We start from the raw sequence: 16,264 nt of genomic DNA, 5'->3' as shown, positions 1-16,264 counted from the left end.
GGGGTTCGACGATGCCAAGGGAGTGGACGAGGGCACACACGATCGTGCGCATCTTTTAAGAAAGGATATTGAGAAATTGTGCTGAACTACACACCAGGTCTGGCTAACGAATGTCGTATAAAAAAAAAAACACTAGAAGAGATATCATAAACTTCAAGGAGTATTTTTTTCCAACAGAGAAATTACTTATGGGAGATACAACGTGGGTTCAGTGAATATGTTGTGTCACAAATCTTTTAAGAAATATATGTTGAAGACTTGGGGAAGAATGGGTTACCTGTACCACCTGGACTGCGAGAAAGCATTTGACGCTTTGCTAAACAGGAGGATCGTAAACGAAGAGGATCTGTAGGCTGTAATAAGGACGAGACTCCCCTCAGTGGTGTAAGAAAATGACTCTAGTGGATAAGAGCTTTTGGACGCACGTCAGAGGTCACCATCATTACTGCTATTGACCTGTGTAGATGACTTGCCAGAAGGGACTGGATTCGTACTTGAATGTGTTTGCTGATGATGCCAAGGCCATGAGGAGGGGAAACAAGGATGGGAATTGTCATCAGACGAACTCCAAAAGGTTTTCAGACGACGGGGGATGTAGCAGTTCAGCCTTGAGTGAATGAAAAGTTGTGAGGTTGGGACACAGTGAACGAAGGGCTGAATGGGACTATAATCCAAAGGGAATTAAGCTGCGGGGAATCTCTCTCTCTCTCTCTCTCTCTCTCTCTCTCTCTCTCTCTCTCTCTCTCTCTCTCTCTCTCTCTCTCTCTCTCTCTCTCTCTCTCTCTCCTCCCCCGCGTAACACACAGGAGCCACTTACCAAAGGCCCTTCTGCTGGAGTTCGCTGCCCCCTTCGCCAGCAGGATGTAGCGCTAGGGTTCTGGCGACACCTCTGTGCCACGGTCGTTGATCACACACACACACACACACACACACACACATGTCGTAGTCTGGCTGGCGATCGAGGGAACCTTCGTGTTCAGACTACGAGACCTGAAAAAATGCCTCCGTTAAGGCGTGTTCGTGTTGTCGTAACCATAAGGGGGTGTTGTGGAGGAGGGGTCGCCCTGTAAGTCTCGTACTGAGATCGAGAGGTTGTTAGACAGTTCGTGTCATGAGAATGAGGTTGATGAAGAAAATCGAACTCCAGCCCATATGCCAGGGCAGTGTGTCAGCCCCGAATGGTGATGGGTGGAGAGAGGGACTTGACTCTCTCCCTCCCTCCCTTCATCCCCAGGGCTGTTGTAGGTGACGCTTCCCTTGACGGTTTCGTGGAAGCTGTCGAACGAGAGGCCACAAGGTATGTATGGTCATGGGGCATTTTCTCAATCATTGTTGTGGACCGTCAGCAATACAAGGGGGATGGAGGATCAGGCTAGCTGGGAAGTGCTTACCTCATGCTTGCATGAAGTGGAGGGAATGTGCAGGCTTCGTGAATAATGTGTACGGTATTCAGTGAAGTCGACATTATCAAAGGGGGGGAGGGGGGTGGTTTATGGCTTCCTTTCTTCTCCAGGGGGGGAAAAAAGCGAGCCAAAGCTGGATTGCTAACACTGACATTATTATTAATGCCTTAATCGAATGTCTAATATTCTGTATATATATATCATAACCCTAACCCCTTATTAGAATGTACATCTCTTGACAAACGATATATTCGTAGTGTACAGAGAGAGTTTAAGGTACCCGTTAGATATAGACTGATAGTTTGGAAAAGTACTTTTGAGAAATGTACTTCTCCTCCTGCTGCTATTACAACCCCTGGCAAAGTTTTCGGGACCTGGTGCTGCTGGACCAGGGGATGTGATGAAGAGGTCACGGTTAAAGCCATGGAAGAGTCTGTGGGGCTTGGCTTTGGAGAGTTGGATGTCTGCTAATGAAGCCATCTTTGTTACGTTCCGGACGCCTCCTCGTTTAAGGTTTGGAGAAGCAAATGTGTATTAATGTATTATACTTTTTTTTTTTGGCACATTCACTTGAGATTTTCGTGTCACACTCTCCCAAACCCCCAGGCGCCAGTTTCAAGGGTCTGCCACTCGCGCGGCGTCATCTGCAAACAGCAGCTGGATTGCCTTCATTCCCTGTCTCGTATTTTTAAGCTCCAAACAAGCGAATACAAAGGTGGGCAGTTTTGGACCCACCTTTGGAAAATGGTGTGAGTATTCGTTGCATGAATGCGTACGAAAGTATATCTAATCAGCAAGATGGATTGGTACGTAGGCGTAGAGGTAGAGATTAGTATCCAAAGTCGACGTAGGGATACGGAGACGGGATGTTCGATGACGTCAGTCTGTAGATACGAACCTAAGAGGTAATTAGATTTAATATTATTTGTAGATACGAACCTAAGAGATAATTAGATGTAATATAATTTGTAGATACGAAGCTAAGAGATAATTAGATGTAATATTATTTGTAGATACGAAGCTAAGAGATAATTAGATGTAATATAATTTGTAGATACGAAGCTAAGAGATAATTAGATGTAATATAATTTGTAGGTACGAAGCTAAGAGATAATTAGATGTAATATAATTTGTAGATACGAACCTAGGAGATAATTAGATGTAATATAATTTGTAATTGTAATTTGGGATTTTTTTCTCTCCCATTTTCTGTCCAGTGTCCCAATAATTTCCTTATCCTATTTAATGTTTTCTTTAAAAAGAAAAATATATATGGGATTTTATCGTGGAACCGTTTCAGAATAAATGTGTTCTCTAAGTTTATTTTGAGACCGTAGGAAGTAACTTTGTACGGATAAATCTATTCTCCATATATCTTTTTTATGAGTTCGTATCTCAGCATGACTTTAGGAGGAGGAGGAGGAGGAGGAGGAGGAATCTTCCACAGAAGAACTTTTAAGGGTCAAGGGCGGAGACGAGACGTCATAAGCTAAGGGCCCTGTACCAGGCTGAGGCCCTGAGCAACCATTGAAACAAAGGAGCAACGTCTTATCTTATCATAGGGTCTGGATGAATCTTTTCAGAGTAGATTACGGGGGATTATTATTTTAATTTTTTTCTCTTGTTACGATCTTCATGGCAAGCAAGAGCCGTGCAAGCAAGTATAGCAAGGCAGCAGCAGGGTGGTGGTGGTGGTGGATGATGCGTTTGGGCGCTTGCTTGACACGGATGACATCCATTGAACGACAGGATATTAGCAACAGAGATGCCCTCCTCTTGAAGTGGAGGGAAGGGGAGGTGGTACGTACGTACTGGGGTTGATGGGAGGTTGAGGAGGGGTTTGATGGTGATGATGGTTTAAGGGGGCGGTGGTTCTTGATGGGGTTGATGGTTTAAGGGGAGTGGGTGGTGGTTGGGGTTGATGGTGAGGATGGTTTAAGGGGGGGCAATTGATGGGGGTGATGGTTTAGGGGGGGTGGTTGGTTGGGGTTGATGGTGAGGATGGTTTAAGGGGGGAGAGGGGCAGTTGATGGCTGGCGTTGTTGATGGCTGAGATGTTTTGCGTGTTAAAAAGCACAGTCGGGATCGTCAGCTGGACGTCTTTCTCTCTCTCTCTCTCTCTCTCTCTCTCTCTCTCTCTCTCTCTCTCTCTCTCTCTCTCTCTCTCTCTCTCTCTCTCTCTCTCTCTCTCTCTCTCTCTCGGGGTACAAGTTGCGCATGCGTGACGGTCACATGCCTTTGTTTCCTAAAGGGGGTTTCATGAGGCTAGCCTTACCTGCAGAATCCATTAACAGAGCCCCTGTCTGCTAGCAGAGTCTTAGCATAGCATTCAGCCATGCACTCACTACTCTTTGGTTTCAACTGTGGGGTCTCAAGGTTGCTGGCTGGTGGAAAAAGTCCATCCTTGTTAATTCTTTTAAAAGACTCGGGTCCCACTTCTTCAAGGGCTCCCACCTTCCCTCTGGCAGCCTTGTTAATTCTTTGAAGAGTCGGGTCCCACTTTTTCAAGGGCTCCCACCTTCCCTCTGGCAGCCTTGTTAATTCTTTTAAAAGAGTCGGGTCCCACTTCTTCAAGGGCTCCCACCTTCCCTCTGGCCTTTTTTTTTTCGCTTCTTGTAAGACTTTAATCATGGGTCTGGAGAACTCTATAGCTTAGCCTTAGAGGATTTTTAAGAGTCCGGCCTTACTTCGAAGGGCTCCCCCCAGCCTTGCCTAATGAGAGAGTCCAGTTGGATCTCCGAGGAGGAATACAGTCTTTTGTGTAGGATATTCCAGGCAGAATCTTATGGGTAGTTCAGCTTTGCGTGTGTTTTTTCCCCCCCGAAGTCCAACCCTTTTCCATTTTTCCCCTCTCAAAAGACGAGCTTCTGGCCGCTTAACTTTAGCACGACTTCCGGGAAATCCCCTTCCAGTCTCCAAGGCTTTGAAGAAAAAAAAGGGGGACCAGACTTTTTTTTTTTTTTCCTAATCAGACCTTGGAATTAATTATCATTGATGATTGAAGTACCATCCACCAGTCTCGTCCCCCCCCCTCCCAAGAGAGAGAGAGAAAGAAAAAAAAAAAGAGCATCAAAGAATTTTCTGGAAGGAGAGGAAGGAGACTGAATAAATTTTGACTTTTCCAGGCAAACCCAATGACGTTGTCTACGACATTGTAATCTCTTTCTTTTGTGATAAGAGGAACATGTAATCTCTTTCTTTGTGATAAGAGGGACACTGAGATATGATCTCGCTTACCCCCCCCCCCCCCTTTTTTTTTTGTAGTGACGTTTTCACTGGAGGAAGCCTGATGAGCGAAGGCCTGATGGTCTGTGTACATGGAATAGCCAGATAATAGGAGACCTCATGGTCCTTGTACCTGGAGACACATAGAAGAGTCAGAAAACAGAAGACCCGATGGTCTGTGTACATGGGAAAGCCAGATAAAAAGACTGGAGGGTCTTTTGTACAAAGGAAAGCCAGTTAACTGAAGAAGATCTGATGATGTGTGTAGATGGGAAAACCACATAACAGGAGGCCTGATGGTCTGTCTACATGGAAGTATATGGAAAGTCCAGATAACACAAGACCTGATGGTCTATGAAGAGCTTATCAGCTGGAGGAAAGAACATGGAGAAAGCCAGACGACAGAGAACCACATGGCTTCTGACGATGTTATCTTCTGGAGGACTGTAATTATATCGTAATTCCACAACCTATAAAGCTAGAAACTATATCTATGGAGACAGGATAAATGAAAACAGAAGGCCTTGGGTTGGCACTGGTGAGGAGGAAGACGAAATGGAAAGTCTGTAATACCATCTTATTATTGCCTTCAGGATTATATGTGTGTGTGTTTCTGTCGGAATGGACGAGTTGCAGACGAATGCAAATGACACCTTCACAACTCGTGTAATTAAGAGTTAATGACATCTTCACAAATCATGTAATTAAGACTTAATGACACCGAGAGACCGCTCCCGCGTTGGGACGCCTCGAAAGCACGTCGTCTTCGTCAAGCGAGTTTCCATTTTGCTACTGCTTTCAACAGTGCCTTTGAAACCCACCATCCGCGACAGCCGATGACGTGTGCGTCTGTGTCTCTCTCTCTCTCACCCCCGTTTGCACTCGCAGGATAAGATGGAAGATTGTTACCTCTCATACTTCTTCGCCATTTCCCCCCTCATGAGCGAGGCCAATGACATGATTATCCTAATAGATGCTTAATGAATATGTAAACTTGATATTATTTTTTTTTCTGTGCACGTAAGTTACACCGTACTTTTACCAAACGTTTAGGGACGTGTTGGACTTTGTTGACTGGAAAGCCATAATGCAGATGTCTGCTTATGACTTCCCTGTTAATAGAAAGATAATGCCTTCAAGAATGATCCAAAGAAAGCAACACATTAATTTTGAAGAGTAAAGAAATTCCTTGGCACGATTGGTCGTGGTTATGAAGGCACCGCCAGCCGTTGTGTGTTTGAAATGCTCGAACTCACCTACCACCTCCTGCTGCTGTTGTGAGATCTCCTGAACTTGCCACTTCTTCATGGCCATATCAAGAGTTTCCGTTTAGGCGCCCCATTGCTCCCAGACCCGCCATAAAATCTTAGATAGATCTCGGGTTTCCCCCTCTCCGTCCCTCCTTTCCTTCCTTCCTTTCCTTCCTTCCTTCCTTCCTTCCTTCCTTCCTTCCTTCCTTCCTTCCTTCCTTCCTTCTCCCTCTACCTCGTAGAAGCTGTGAAGCGTCACCGTCTTGTAGCTACAGGTCCTTATCCGTCCAAGGGCTTGACAGAGGCGTTGGTAGAAACACTCCCCTCACACCCACTCACACCCTCTCTCTCTCTCTCCAACCTCCTCCCCTCACCAAAGGCGTCATCCCTCCTCCCTCCTGCCTGCCACTCCTTACTCCTCCTCCTCCTCCTTCCTCCCCCTCCTTCCCCTCCCTCTTAGTCAACCCCCTGTGTGATATATGACTCCCCCCCCCTCCCGTGCTTAGGCCTACGGTAGTCATTGTTATAGGATCCGTAGGCCTCCGTCCGTCCGTAGGCCTTCCTCCCACCACCATCTTGTCCCGTTCCCAAGCAGAACCTCCAATACAATACTCGTAGTCTCTCCACATCCACTTGTCTTCGGGCACCCCTTTCCACCCCCACACTCTCTCTCTCTCTCTCTCTCTCTCTCTCTCTCTCTCTCTCTCTCTCTCTCTCTCTCTCTCTCTCTCTCTCTCTCTCTCTCTCTCTCTCTCACACACACACACACACACACACACACACCTCCACCCACCTGATAGTTCATATCGATCGACGCCCTTAACCCTCTTTTGATGGCCTCGTCTTCGTTAATTATTATAACAGTTCTTCCTGGTCACAACACCGCACTCAAACACACCCCACCCCCCAACACACACACACACACACACACACACACACACACACACACACACACACACACACACACACCATCTATCACGCCAGTGGATGGACCAAGAGGAGGGGAGCAGCGGCGAACCCTTAAAAAGAAATTAGTATTTCCCATCTTTTTTTCCCCCAGTTTTCAAGGGCTGTCTTGTGAGACAGTAGATACGAGGGTCTATAACCTAAAGACATCTTTGGAAGTTGCGACTTCAGTCAGGTACTGATTGAACTGTACGAATTCTTGGCTAGAGTTGAACATTCAGGGATTCACCACCTGTTAAGTGGAACTTTTTAAGGTTTGGTGTATGGGTCGTGAACATTGGGGTTCATGGTCTTTGAAAATTATTGGGAGGGTGTTAAAGGTGTGTGTGTGTGTGTGTGTGTGTGTGTGTGTGTGTGTGTGTGTGTGTGTGTGTGTGTATGTGTGTGTGTGTGGTGTGTGTGTGTGTGTGTAGGGCATTTCTAATATTCAGGAATGTATAAGTAGTTCAAAGATGAGGAAGATTGGACATTATAAAAAGCTTAATAATCCATAAGTCTATTTCATTGTGTTACTTCTCACTCCACCATATTTCTTCCCCTACTGTGAACTGACCAGTGTTCCCCTTTCCACGCTTAAGCTCACAACTGTGCCCCCCTCCCCCTTTCCCATCAGCCCATCACAATCCCTTCTCACTTACCACCTTCCTTCCCCAACCCCAACCTCCCCTTTCACCCCTTTCCCAGTCGCCGCCCCCCTTTCCCCTTTCGAGTAGCGGCCCACCACAATCCCTCCCAAATGTCTCTCACCCACCAGCTCTCACCCACAATCCTCCTTCCCCCTTCCCCTAGTAAACCACCATTCCCCCTCCCCCTTCCCTCAAGCTTACCCCTTCCCAACCACCTCCCTCTTCACCCAAGCTTTCCCCTTCCCAACCAAAGCTTCCGACGGAGGACGACTCCCAAAGACTCGCTAAGTAGGGTTGGAACTCCAAGTACAAGGGAATCGAATCTTACCCATCACTATGCACTCGACCTTGTGGAGGATTTTTGGTTTGCGATAGTTGATGACGTATACATTTTCCTTACTTACGAGGGGTGATGACGTGTACATGGGTGATGACGTATACATTTTCCTTACTTACGAGGGGTGATGACGTGTACATGGGTGATGACGTATACATTTTCCTTACTTACGAGGGGTGATGACGTGTACATGGGTGATGACGTATACATTTTCCTTATGATGATGGGTGATGACGTATACATTTTCCTTACTTACGATGATGGGTGATGACGTGTACATGGGTGATGACGTATACATTTTCCGTACTTACGATGATGGGTGATGACGTATATATATTTTTTTCACAGGTGTGTTGACGGTATACCTAGGAGGAAGATGGTGATGATAGTGATGGTGAAATGATAGTGGTGCAGTCCGTGGCCTCGCTCTACCACCATCTTCACTATCATCAGTACAGCGATGTCATCTTCACTATTCATGTTCCCCGCTTCAAGTTGAAAAGGTATTCTCTCTCTCTCTCTCTCTCTCTCTCTCTCTCTCTCTCTCTCTCTCTCTCTCTCTCTCTCTCTCTCTCTCCCTTTTCTCCACATGTTCCCCGACCCCCTTCCCCCTTTCACACACACACCCCCCCTTTTTTTTTTTTTTTATTTAACTATGTGTCTAGAGCAAATTCGAGCCATCTAGAGAGACTCTCTCTCTCTCTCTCTCTCTCTCTCTCTCTCTCTCTCTCTCTCTCTCTCTCTCTCCCTTTTCTCCACATGTTCCCCGACCCCCTTCCCCCTTTCACACACACACACCCCCCCTTTTTTTTTTTATTTAACTATGTGTCTAGAGCAAATTCGAGTCATCTAGAGAGACTCTCTCTCTCTCTCTCTCTCTCTCTCTCTCTCTCTCTCTCTCTCTCTCTCTCTCTCTCTCCCTCCCCATGTAGCGTCCATCTCTTTATTTTACGAGAGGGGGGAGGAAAAAAAAAAGTATATGGTCTCATGATTGTAGGATTTATTTTATTCTTAAGCCTCTTATTGTAGCGACACGAGGCAGGTGTTGTGAATGATTGCAATGATGAGAGGAAGGTGTGTGTATGTGTGTGTGTGTGTGTGTGTGTGTGTGTGTGTGTATCCGGCCATTGTGTGTGTGCTGGTGTTGACATCATCAACCAGAGTGGGCTAGCGGCTGCCACCACCGTTGTTGTTTGACTTCTGTTGTGCTGTGCTTGAAGACTTCAGTAGGAAATGGTGAAGGCTGAAAGAAAAATTTAGGAAGACTTCAGTAGAACCCGCCTTAAGCTGGAAGACTTCAGTAGAAGTTATTGAAAGCTGGAAGACTTCAGTACAAGCCGCTGAAAGCTGGAAGACTTCAGTACAAGCCGCTGTAAGCTGGAAGACTTTAGTAGAAGTTATTGAAAGCTGGAAGACTTCAGTAGAAGTTATTGAAAGCTGGAAGATTATTACCAATTTGTTTAGAATCAAGATTGCGGCAGTGGGCAACAGAAGGTAACTGGTTCTTCAGCCATATTGAAATGTAAGTGTAAAACTTGTAAATTTTGTGCGAATTTACAACATTGACACAAGAAAAAAAAAAAAAACTGGAATACTGGACAGAAACGAATGCCTTCGCGTGTCGAGGTGAACGGTGTTAAGAGACCTCAGAGTAATAGTTTGACAGACTTACCTCACCGTAATGAAACCACTCCATTTCCTCCTCTTCCCAAATGACGGCAGGATGGGTACTGTGCACTCTCAAGACGAGAGGGAGAGAAAAGATGACTTTATCCACAATGGAAAGCTGCCATAACCTACTCTGAGGGGGCTTGGAAGTGTAGACTCATGGAAATTATCAAAATTCGTTGAAGCTGTTTTCAATGCTCGGTTGGACGAGGGAAAGAGAGATGTCTTCTCTGGCAAAACCCTGGTGGACATTAAACTTGAGGTCGGCTGCTGGCCCATAGTCAATCCAGCTGTTCATCCATCCCTAGAGGTAGATCGATGCCTGGGATACCTGGCGTTAATGAGATGGCCTTCATTGGGGTTTTCAGTTGCCCCGTACCCTCTCTGCTAACATGAGAAGAAAAAAAAAGATGGAAGACTCATTTTTATTGTAGCGATAGAAGGCAGGTGTTGAATTGTAATGAGTGGGAGGAAGGCATGAGTGTGTGTGTGTGTGTGTGTGTGTGTGATTCCGGCCATTGTGTGTGTGAGTGATGACAGCTGAAGAGGACCCGTAGCTAGGACTCAGCTGGAGAGATATCAAGGGTTTCGCTTAGGAGTGGAGTGGGGGGGAAGACGACTCCTCGCGGCCTTTCATCCGTTTGGTCCCAACCACCGAAACCAGACTGGGAGGAGCTTGGTGCTCAGCCCCCCAAACGGGCGCCCCTGGCACTATATACGGGTGGGGAGGTGTTAGTAATTAGACCTAAGTAGACGGTTTAGTTGAGTCATCCCAATTGGGAATTGGAGGCTGTTTAGAGCTAGCTGCTTGCTGCTGCCAGACGCGTGACTCTTTCTTTTTCTTTTTCTTTCTTTCTTTTCTTCGTCGATGTCTCGTGGGGGGTTTTTTACTGGGCTCGCGACTTGGTTTCTATCGTAAGCGAGGCTGCTCAGGCCAGGTATTTTTCAAAGAGTTCTCTCCCGTAGGCCTCCTCATGTTACCACAGCGTTGCCCAGCTGGCCTACTCTTTTGTATACATATCATCCCCCCCCCCCCCCCCCCCAGGCCTCTTTTCAAAACATATCACACTCGTATCTCTTCTAATGTTTCCGCGCGTTGCAGTTTTGATTCTCAGAATCTGCCTATGCTCTGTTCATCTTACATGGGTAACCTGGTAACGACTGAAATGCGAAATCTCCTTTCGGAATATGTTGACGTGTGTGATTCGATTTTTGGAGGGTAACATGTGTAAATTAGAATTTTTGGAGGGTAACATATGTAATCAGATTTTTGGAGGGTAACATGTGTAATCAGAGTTTTGGAGGGTAACATATGTAATTAGATTTTTGGAGGGTAACATATGTAATCAGATTTTTGGAGGGTAACATGTGTAATTCGATTTTTGGAGGGTAACATATGTAATTAGATTTTTGGAGGGTAACATATGTAATTAGATTTTTGGAGGGCAACATATGAAATTAGATTTTTGGAGGGTAACATATGTAATTAGATTTTTGGAGGGTAACATTTGTAATTAGACTTTTGGAGGGTAACATATGTAATTAGATTTTTGGAGGGTAACATATATAATTAGATTTTTGGAGGGTAACATATATAATTAGATTTTTGGAGGGTAACATTTGTAAATTAGATTTTTGAACCCTCCAATTTGTCAAGTTGAGGGGCAGTCGTTGTGTTGACATAAGCTCGTACCTTCTGGTCGGATTTTGTTATCCTAGTGAACGCTTTTGTAACGAAGGGTTTTGATTGGCTGCGTGTCAACGGTGGGAGTCTGTTTGACCCCCGAGGTTTGACCTCAACCCCCCTCCCCCCTCGACCATTTTTCAGGCCTTTGTTACGAAAACCCACAAAGTTAAATCAAGAGACAATTACTCTTTGTCATTCATCATTACTATTCCGAAAAATAATCGTGTATATATATATATATATATATATATATATATATATATATATATATATATATATATATATATATATATATATGTCTTTTTTTTTGTCTTTTGCTACGTAATTGAGTAGTTCACACCCATTTCCACTGAAGAGTCTGTTATTTCCAGTGTCCCACCGAAATAATGCTTTTCGGCACTTTCTCATTGTCTTCCACTGGTGGCAACACCCGTGTTTGTCTGGGTAATGCAGTTTCTTTCCAAGAAGCCATCGATCATATAACACAAGACTGTATGGAAATGATTGGTATATAATGCCATTGCGTGTGGTCGTTAGCGTTTTTTGAAACTACATGCTCAAATGGGAGTGTGGATAACGCCAGGCGTTTATTTGGTGTCCTTGGTCGTTATTTTTTGTTTTTCCACTTCTTTATATAGAGAGTTCCATTGGTCTGGGGCTAGGTATTGTCATTAGCCCACACAAAACCCTATGGCGTGATGAAATCGAATGGCGTTTCGAGTGTCATTAACTTCACCTATCTTTAAAGTGATTTTTGACTCTATACCCTAATAAGTTCAAGTATCTTCAAAGTGATTTTTGACTCTATACCCCAATTGATATTATATATTTCTTCAGTATTAATCTTATCTTGTTTGTCATCCGTTTTTCTTTTGTTTGTGCTGGCGGTATCTGAAGCCTTCGCTTCCAGAATTGTAGTTGTTATAGAAATATGTGTCGAATAGTATCTTTAGTATCTAATGGCTTGTTGAGCTTCTAAATTTGTAAGCGGTATTGTGGGAGTAGGGTTGGAGTCTTCTGATAGCTAGTGACGTGGATGGAATGAGAGTCCTAGGGTTTAGTTAGAAAAGGAGAGGTTGTGCAACAAAGGTAGTGGCTAGGGTGGGGAACTGAAAAAGAAATAATAGTTCTCCCCCGTATTTTGGGTGTATTTGTTTAGCTCACGTTTTCCGTATTTTTTTTTTCCACCTCGTTTTCTCTTATCCATTTTGTCAGCGTGTCCTTCTTCTTTTCTCCCCCTTTTCCGTCCTCATGTTTTTTCCGTTAAACTTTTGTTTTTGTTTTTTTTATTCCATTTATGCACCTCGCCCCCTTCCATCTGCCCCAGTCCTGTTTCTCTTTTGACTCTCGCGTCTTTGCCTTCATCTTTCCTTTATTATTTCGACTCTTCCCTGTCTGATTTGTGAGCCCAAACCTTCCTGGGGAAATTCGTCACTGCTGAAGTCTTCTTCGTCTTTTAAGATGTTAGAATCCAAAAGAGTCCGTGTTACATACTCATAAGTTAATTACTATGATTGTGGAACATTTCTTGATAGTTGTAATTGATTTCATTTTTTTTTTTTTTCTCCAAAAGAAGGAACAGAAAAGGGGGCCAGGCGAGATATTCCCTCAAAGGCCCAGTCCTCTGTTCTTAACGCTACCTCGCTAACGCGGGAAATGGCGAATAGTTTGAAAGAAAGAAAAGATATATATATATATATATATATATATATATATATATATATATATATATATATATATATATATATATATCGGGGAAAATGAAACACGATAAGTTCCCTAGTGCACTTTCGTGTAATAATCACATCATCAAGGGAGACATAAGGGAGAAATATAACAATCAGTAGATATACAACGAAGAGACGTAACTAGGACGCCATTTGGTAAACATATATATATATATAGTGCAAGAATTCTCGCCCATTTTCTCCCCAAATCCATCTTTTTCTCAAAAAAAAAAAAGAATAAGGGAGTAAAAGAAAACGGAAGGGGATCTGTGTGTCGTGTCATCATAGCGATTTGTTTACCCATACTGTTCATGTCTGTTGACAGATGGCGGAAGGATCCGCCGGTCACCATGGCGACGGTGTTTGCACAGACCGTTAAAAATAACCCCATCCTGTCTCATTTTTTCCCTCCCCCTCCCTCGCCGCATCCAGTGACAAAAGCCTTATTTTAAAAGTGTCGCTTCCCGATGGCTGAGGCGTAAGCTAATCTGAAGGTTTTCCCTTTTGAGCACGACGGTACGGCCCTTGAGTGGGAGTGTGTGCAATAATAAGGCTTAGAATTATGTTGAACGCATGAAGAATGCGTTCATATGAAGTGTGTTTAATAAGGCTTAGAATTATGTTGAACGCATGAAGAATGCGTTCATATGAAGTGTGTTTAATAAGGCTCAGAATTATGCTGAACGCCTTAAGAATGCGTTCATATGAAGTGTGTTTAATAAGGTTTAGAATTATCTTGAACGCCTTAAGAATGCGTTCATATGAAGTGTCTTAAATAAGGCTCAGAATTATGTTGAACGCCTTAAGAATGCGTTCATATGAAGTGTGTTTAATAAGGTTTAGAATTATCTTGAACGCCTTAAGAATGCGTTCATATGAAGTGTCTTAAATAAGGCTCAGAATTATGTTGAACGCCTTAAGAATGCGTTCATATGAAGTGTGTTTAATAAGGCTTAGAATTATCTTGAACGCTTTAAGAATGCGTTCATATGAAGTGAGTGTGTAATAAGGCTTTGAATAAGCTTGAACGCCTAAAGAATGTATTCATATGAAGAAAGTGCGTAATGAAGTCTTTTGAATCATCTTGAACGCCTGAAGAACGTGTTCACATGCAATAAGAGTGTGTAATGAGGCTTCGAATCATCTTCGAACACTTCAAGAATGTGTTCAACATCTTTCCATTGTTGGATACAATAAAATTGACGGCCATGGTGATGATGACGACTCGGGTAGGCCTCCGGTGTAGGCCTAAAGTCGCTGGAAATAACCTAACCAGCCAGCGAGGCCCATGGTACCTACGGGGGTTTCATACCGACGTGTTCATGGAGTTGTTTTTCAAGTGATCCTGTGGTCTACGTATGTATGGTGGTATATTGCAACACACGGAGGCGCCCTTAGTGATGGCTTAGTGTTTCTAGGTATTCCCGAAGGTGTTGGCCGGGGGAGGAAATTAGTTTTTTGTTGTGCTTTTATGTATATATATTTCCGTTGTGAAATTTCATAGCATTTGGTTCGTGAAGATCCCATCCACATGCCCTCCATCTTTCATATTTATGTTGTAAGATCGTCCTGATGTTATATTACGGTTTTTTTTTTTATTTTTATTTAGATTATTACCTATTTATGTTACATGAATTTGACGTATATTTACTAAGCCATGTGAATAAGCAATAAGCACAGTCGGTGTTCCTGTGTTACTTAACCTTGAAAAATTGGGTTATCTTTCGTGAAAATTTAATGTTTTAATAGACTTTTTTTCTTGTATGGTGCGATTCATGTTATGCCTACCTTTAATTTGTAGAATTATTACGAATTTGATTAGTGCTGATCGTAGTGAGCAAGTAAATGAATAAATGAATAGATAAATAAGGTGGTTTTGATAGTTGATGTGAACGTATTGCATAGTGCTGATCGTAGTGAGCAAGTAAATGAATAAATGAATAGATAAATAAGGTGGTTTTGATAGTTGATGTGAACGTATTGCACATATGAGTGAGAACAGCGCGTATTCGCTTGATAATGATATAGCAGAAGACTCATTTTTACTCACTTTCTTTTTATTCCATCCGCTCGCCATTCCCGCTTCTCCTTCCCACCGCTCCTACATAGGGAGGTAAGGTAGCAATGGAACACGAGTTCCTACTCAAGAACCTGATCCTCGATTTTTTTTTAACTTTTTTGTTCCTGTGGAGAATATGGAAGCCGTTAAAAATGTTTGAGAATTAAGTCTTGATTTGTAGCTTTCGTCTTGTCTTGTCTGTCTGTCTGTCTCATTGCTATAGCGCTCCCTGAATGAAGAATAGCGATGATTCAAGAGGGAAGGGTTTTCATTCCTTCTCCTCTCCCTCTCCTCTGCTGTCCTTGATGTCTAGTTGCCAAATACAACGCGTAAGACATTAGCTTTGGATACACTTTCCCTCCTGGCCACAAGGATGATAATTATAATAACTTTATATAATTTTATCGGGAGTACCTTTTCCTACACATGGAGGAAATGTGGATATCGAAGGGAAATTTATTCTTTGGCACACATGGAAAATGGCTTGAGGTTCAGTTAGATATACCAATACCTTATAACAAACACTGGTATCAGATATGCCACCCTTTCTAAAAAGAAAATTGCCTCTTTTCTAGGTGGTGCGACAATATACCCCCGCACTGGGGAGATATATGTTCACCCTGACCAGATGGATGAAATAATATATATATATATATATATATATATATATATATATATATATATATATATATATATATATATATATATATATGTATTCCTATGAGTCCACGGGGAAAATGAAACACGATAAGTTCCCAAGTGCACTTTCGTGTAATAATCACATCATCAGGGGAGACACAAGAGAGAAATATAAGTCAGTTGATATACATCGAAGAGACGAAGCTAGGACGCCATATATTGTGACATCAAACTTCAATGGCAGTATAGAATAGATCCTATGAAGGTTAATGATTGAAAATAACATCACGAAATCACTTCTGTTAAAATTAGGAGACAGGATTGCACAGTTATACACAACGAATGGCGAACCAGAAGACTTTAAAAAGACACGGATGAAACGTCCACAAAACTACGTCACGCACGTTTAAAGCAGACTAGGAATGTTCTCGACTTTACGTAGTAACTGGTAAAAAGAAATAAAGAAATCTGTGAGTTTAGCGCGTTTCGTACACGAGACCGTGAGATGAACTCATCCATTTCATGAGACACGTGGATATTCCGTGGGGTGTTGGACATGCCTGCTATATGCTACAGTTTTGCAACCTTAGTAAATTGCATTTTTTTTTTTTTTTTTTTTTGCCGCATCTGGCAACGTTTTAGGTCTTAGGGTCACAGAGTAAGTCGGCCAACCCGAC

The 16,264-nt window shown here is 43.2% G+C and overlaps 1 long non-coding RNA gene across 8 annotated transcripts in view; it reads left to right on the top strand.

The window, feature by feature from the left end:
- Window positions 1-16,264, top strand: part of LOC139758809 (uncharacterized) — a 190,363-nt gene that overhangs the window by 155,104 nt on the left and 18,995 nt on the right. For 7 of the 8 annotated variants that reach the window (XR_011714938.1, XR_011714935.1, XR_011714936.1 and 4 more), the window contains exon 5: window positions 8,156-8,310. The exons of the other annotated variant lie outside the window; for it this stretch is intronic. This is a non-coding gene — a long non-coding RNA (uncharacterized lncRNA). The remainder of the gene's footprint in view (window positions 1-8,155; window positions 8,311-16,264) is intronic. 8 annotated transcript variants of the gene reach the window in all.

The sequence above is a fragment of the Panulirus ornatus genome, chromosome 31 (genome assembly GCF_036320965.1).
Source record: "Panulirus ornatus isolate Po-2019 chromosome 31, ASM3632096v1, whole genome shotgun sequence".
Taxonomy (NCBI): Eukaryota; Metazoa; Arthropoda; class Malacostraca; order Decapoda; family Palinuridae; genus Panulirus; species Panulirus ornatus.
This window is presented reverse-complemented; position numbering and strand designations above follow the sequence as displayed.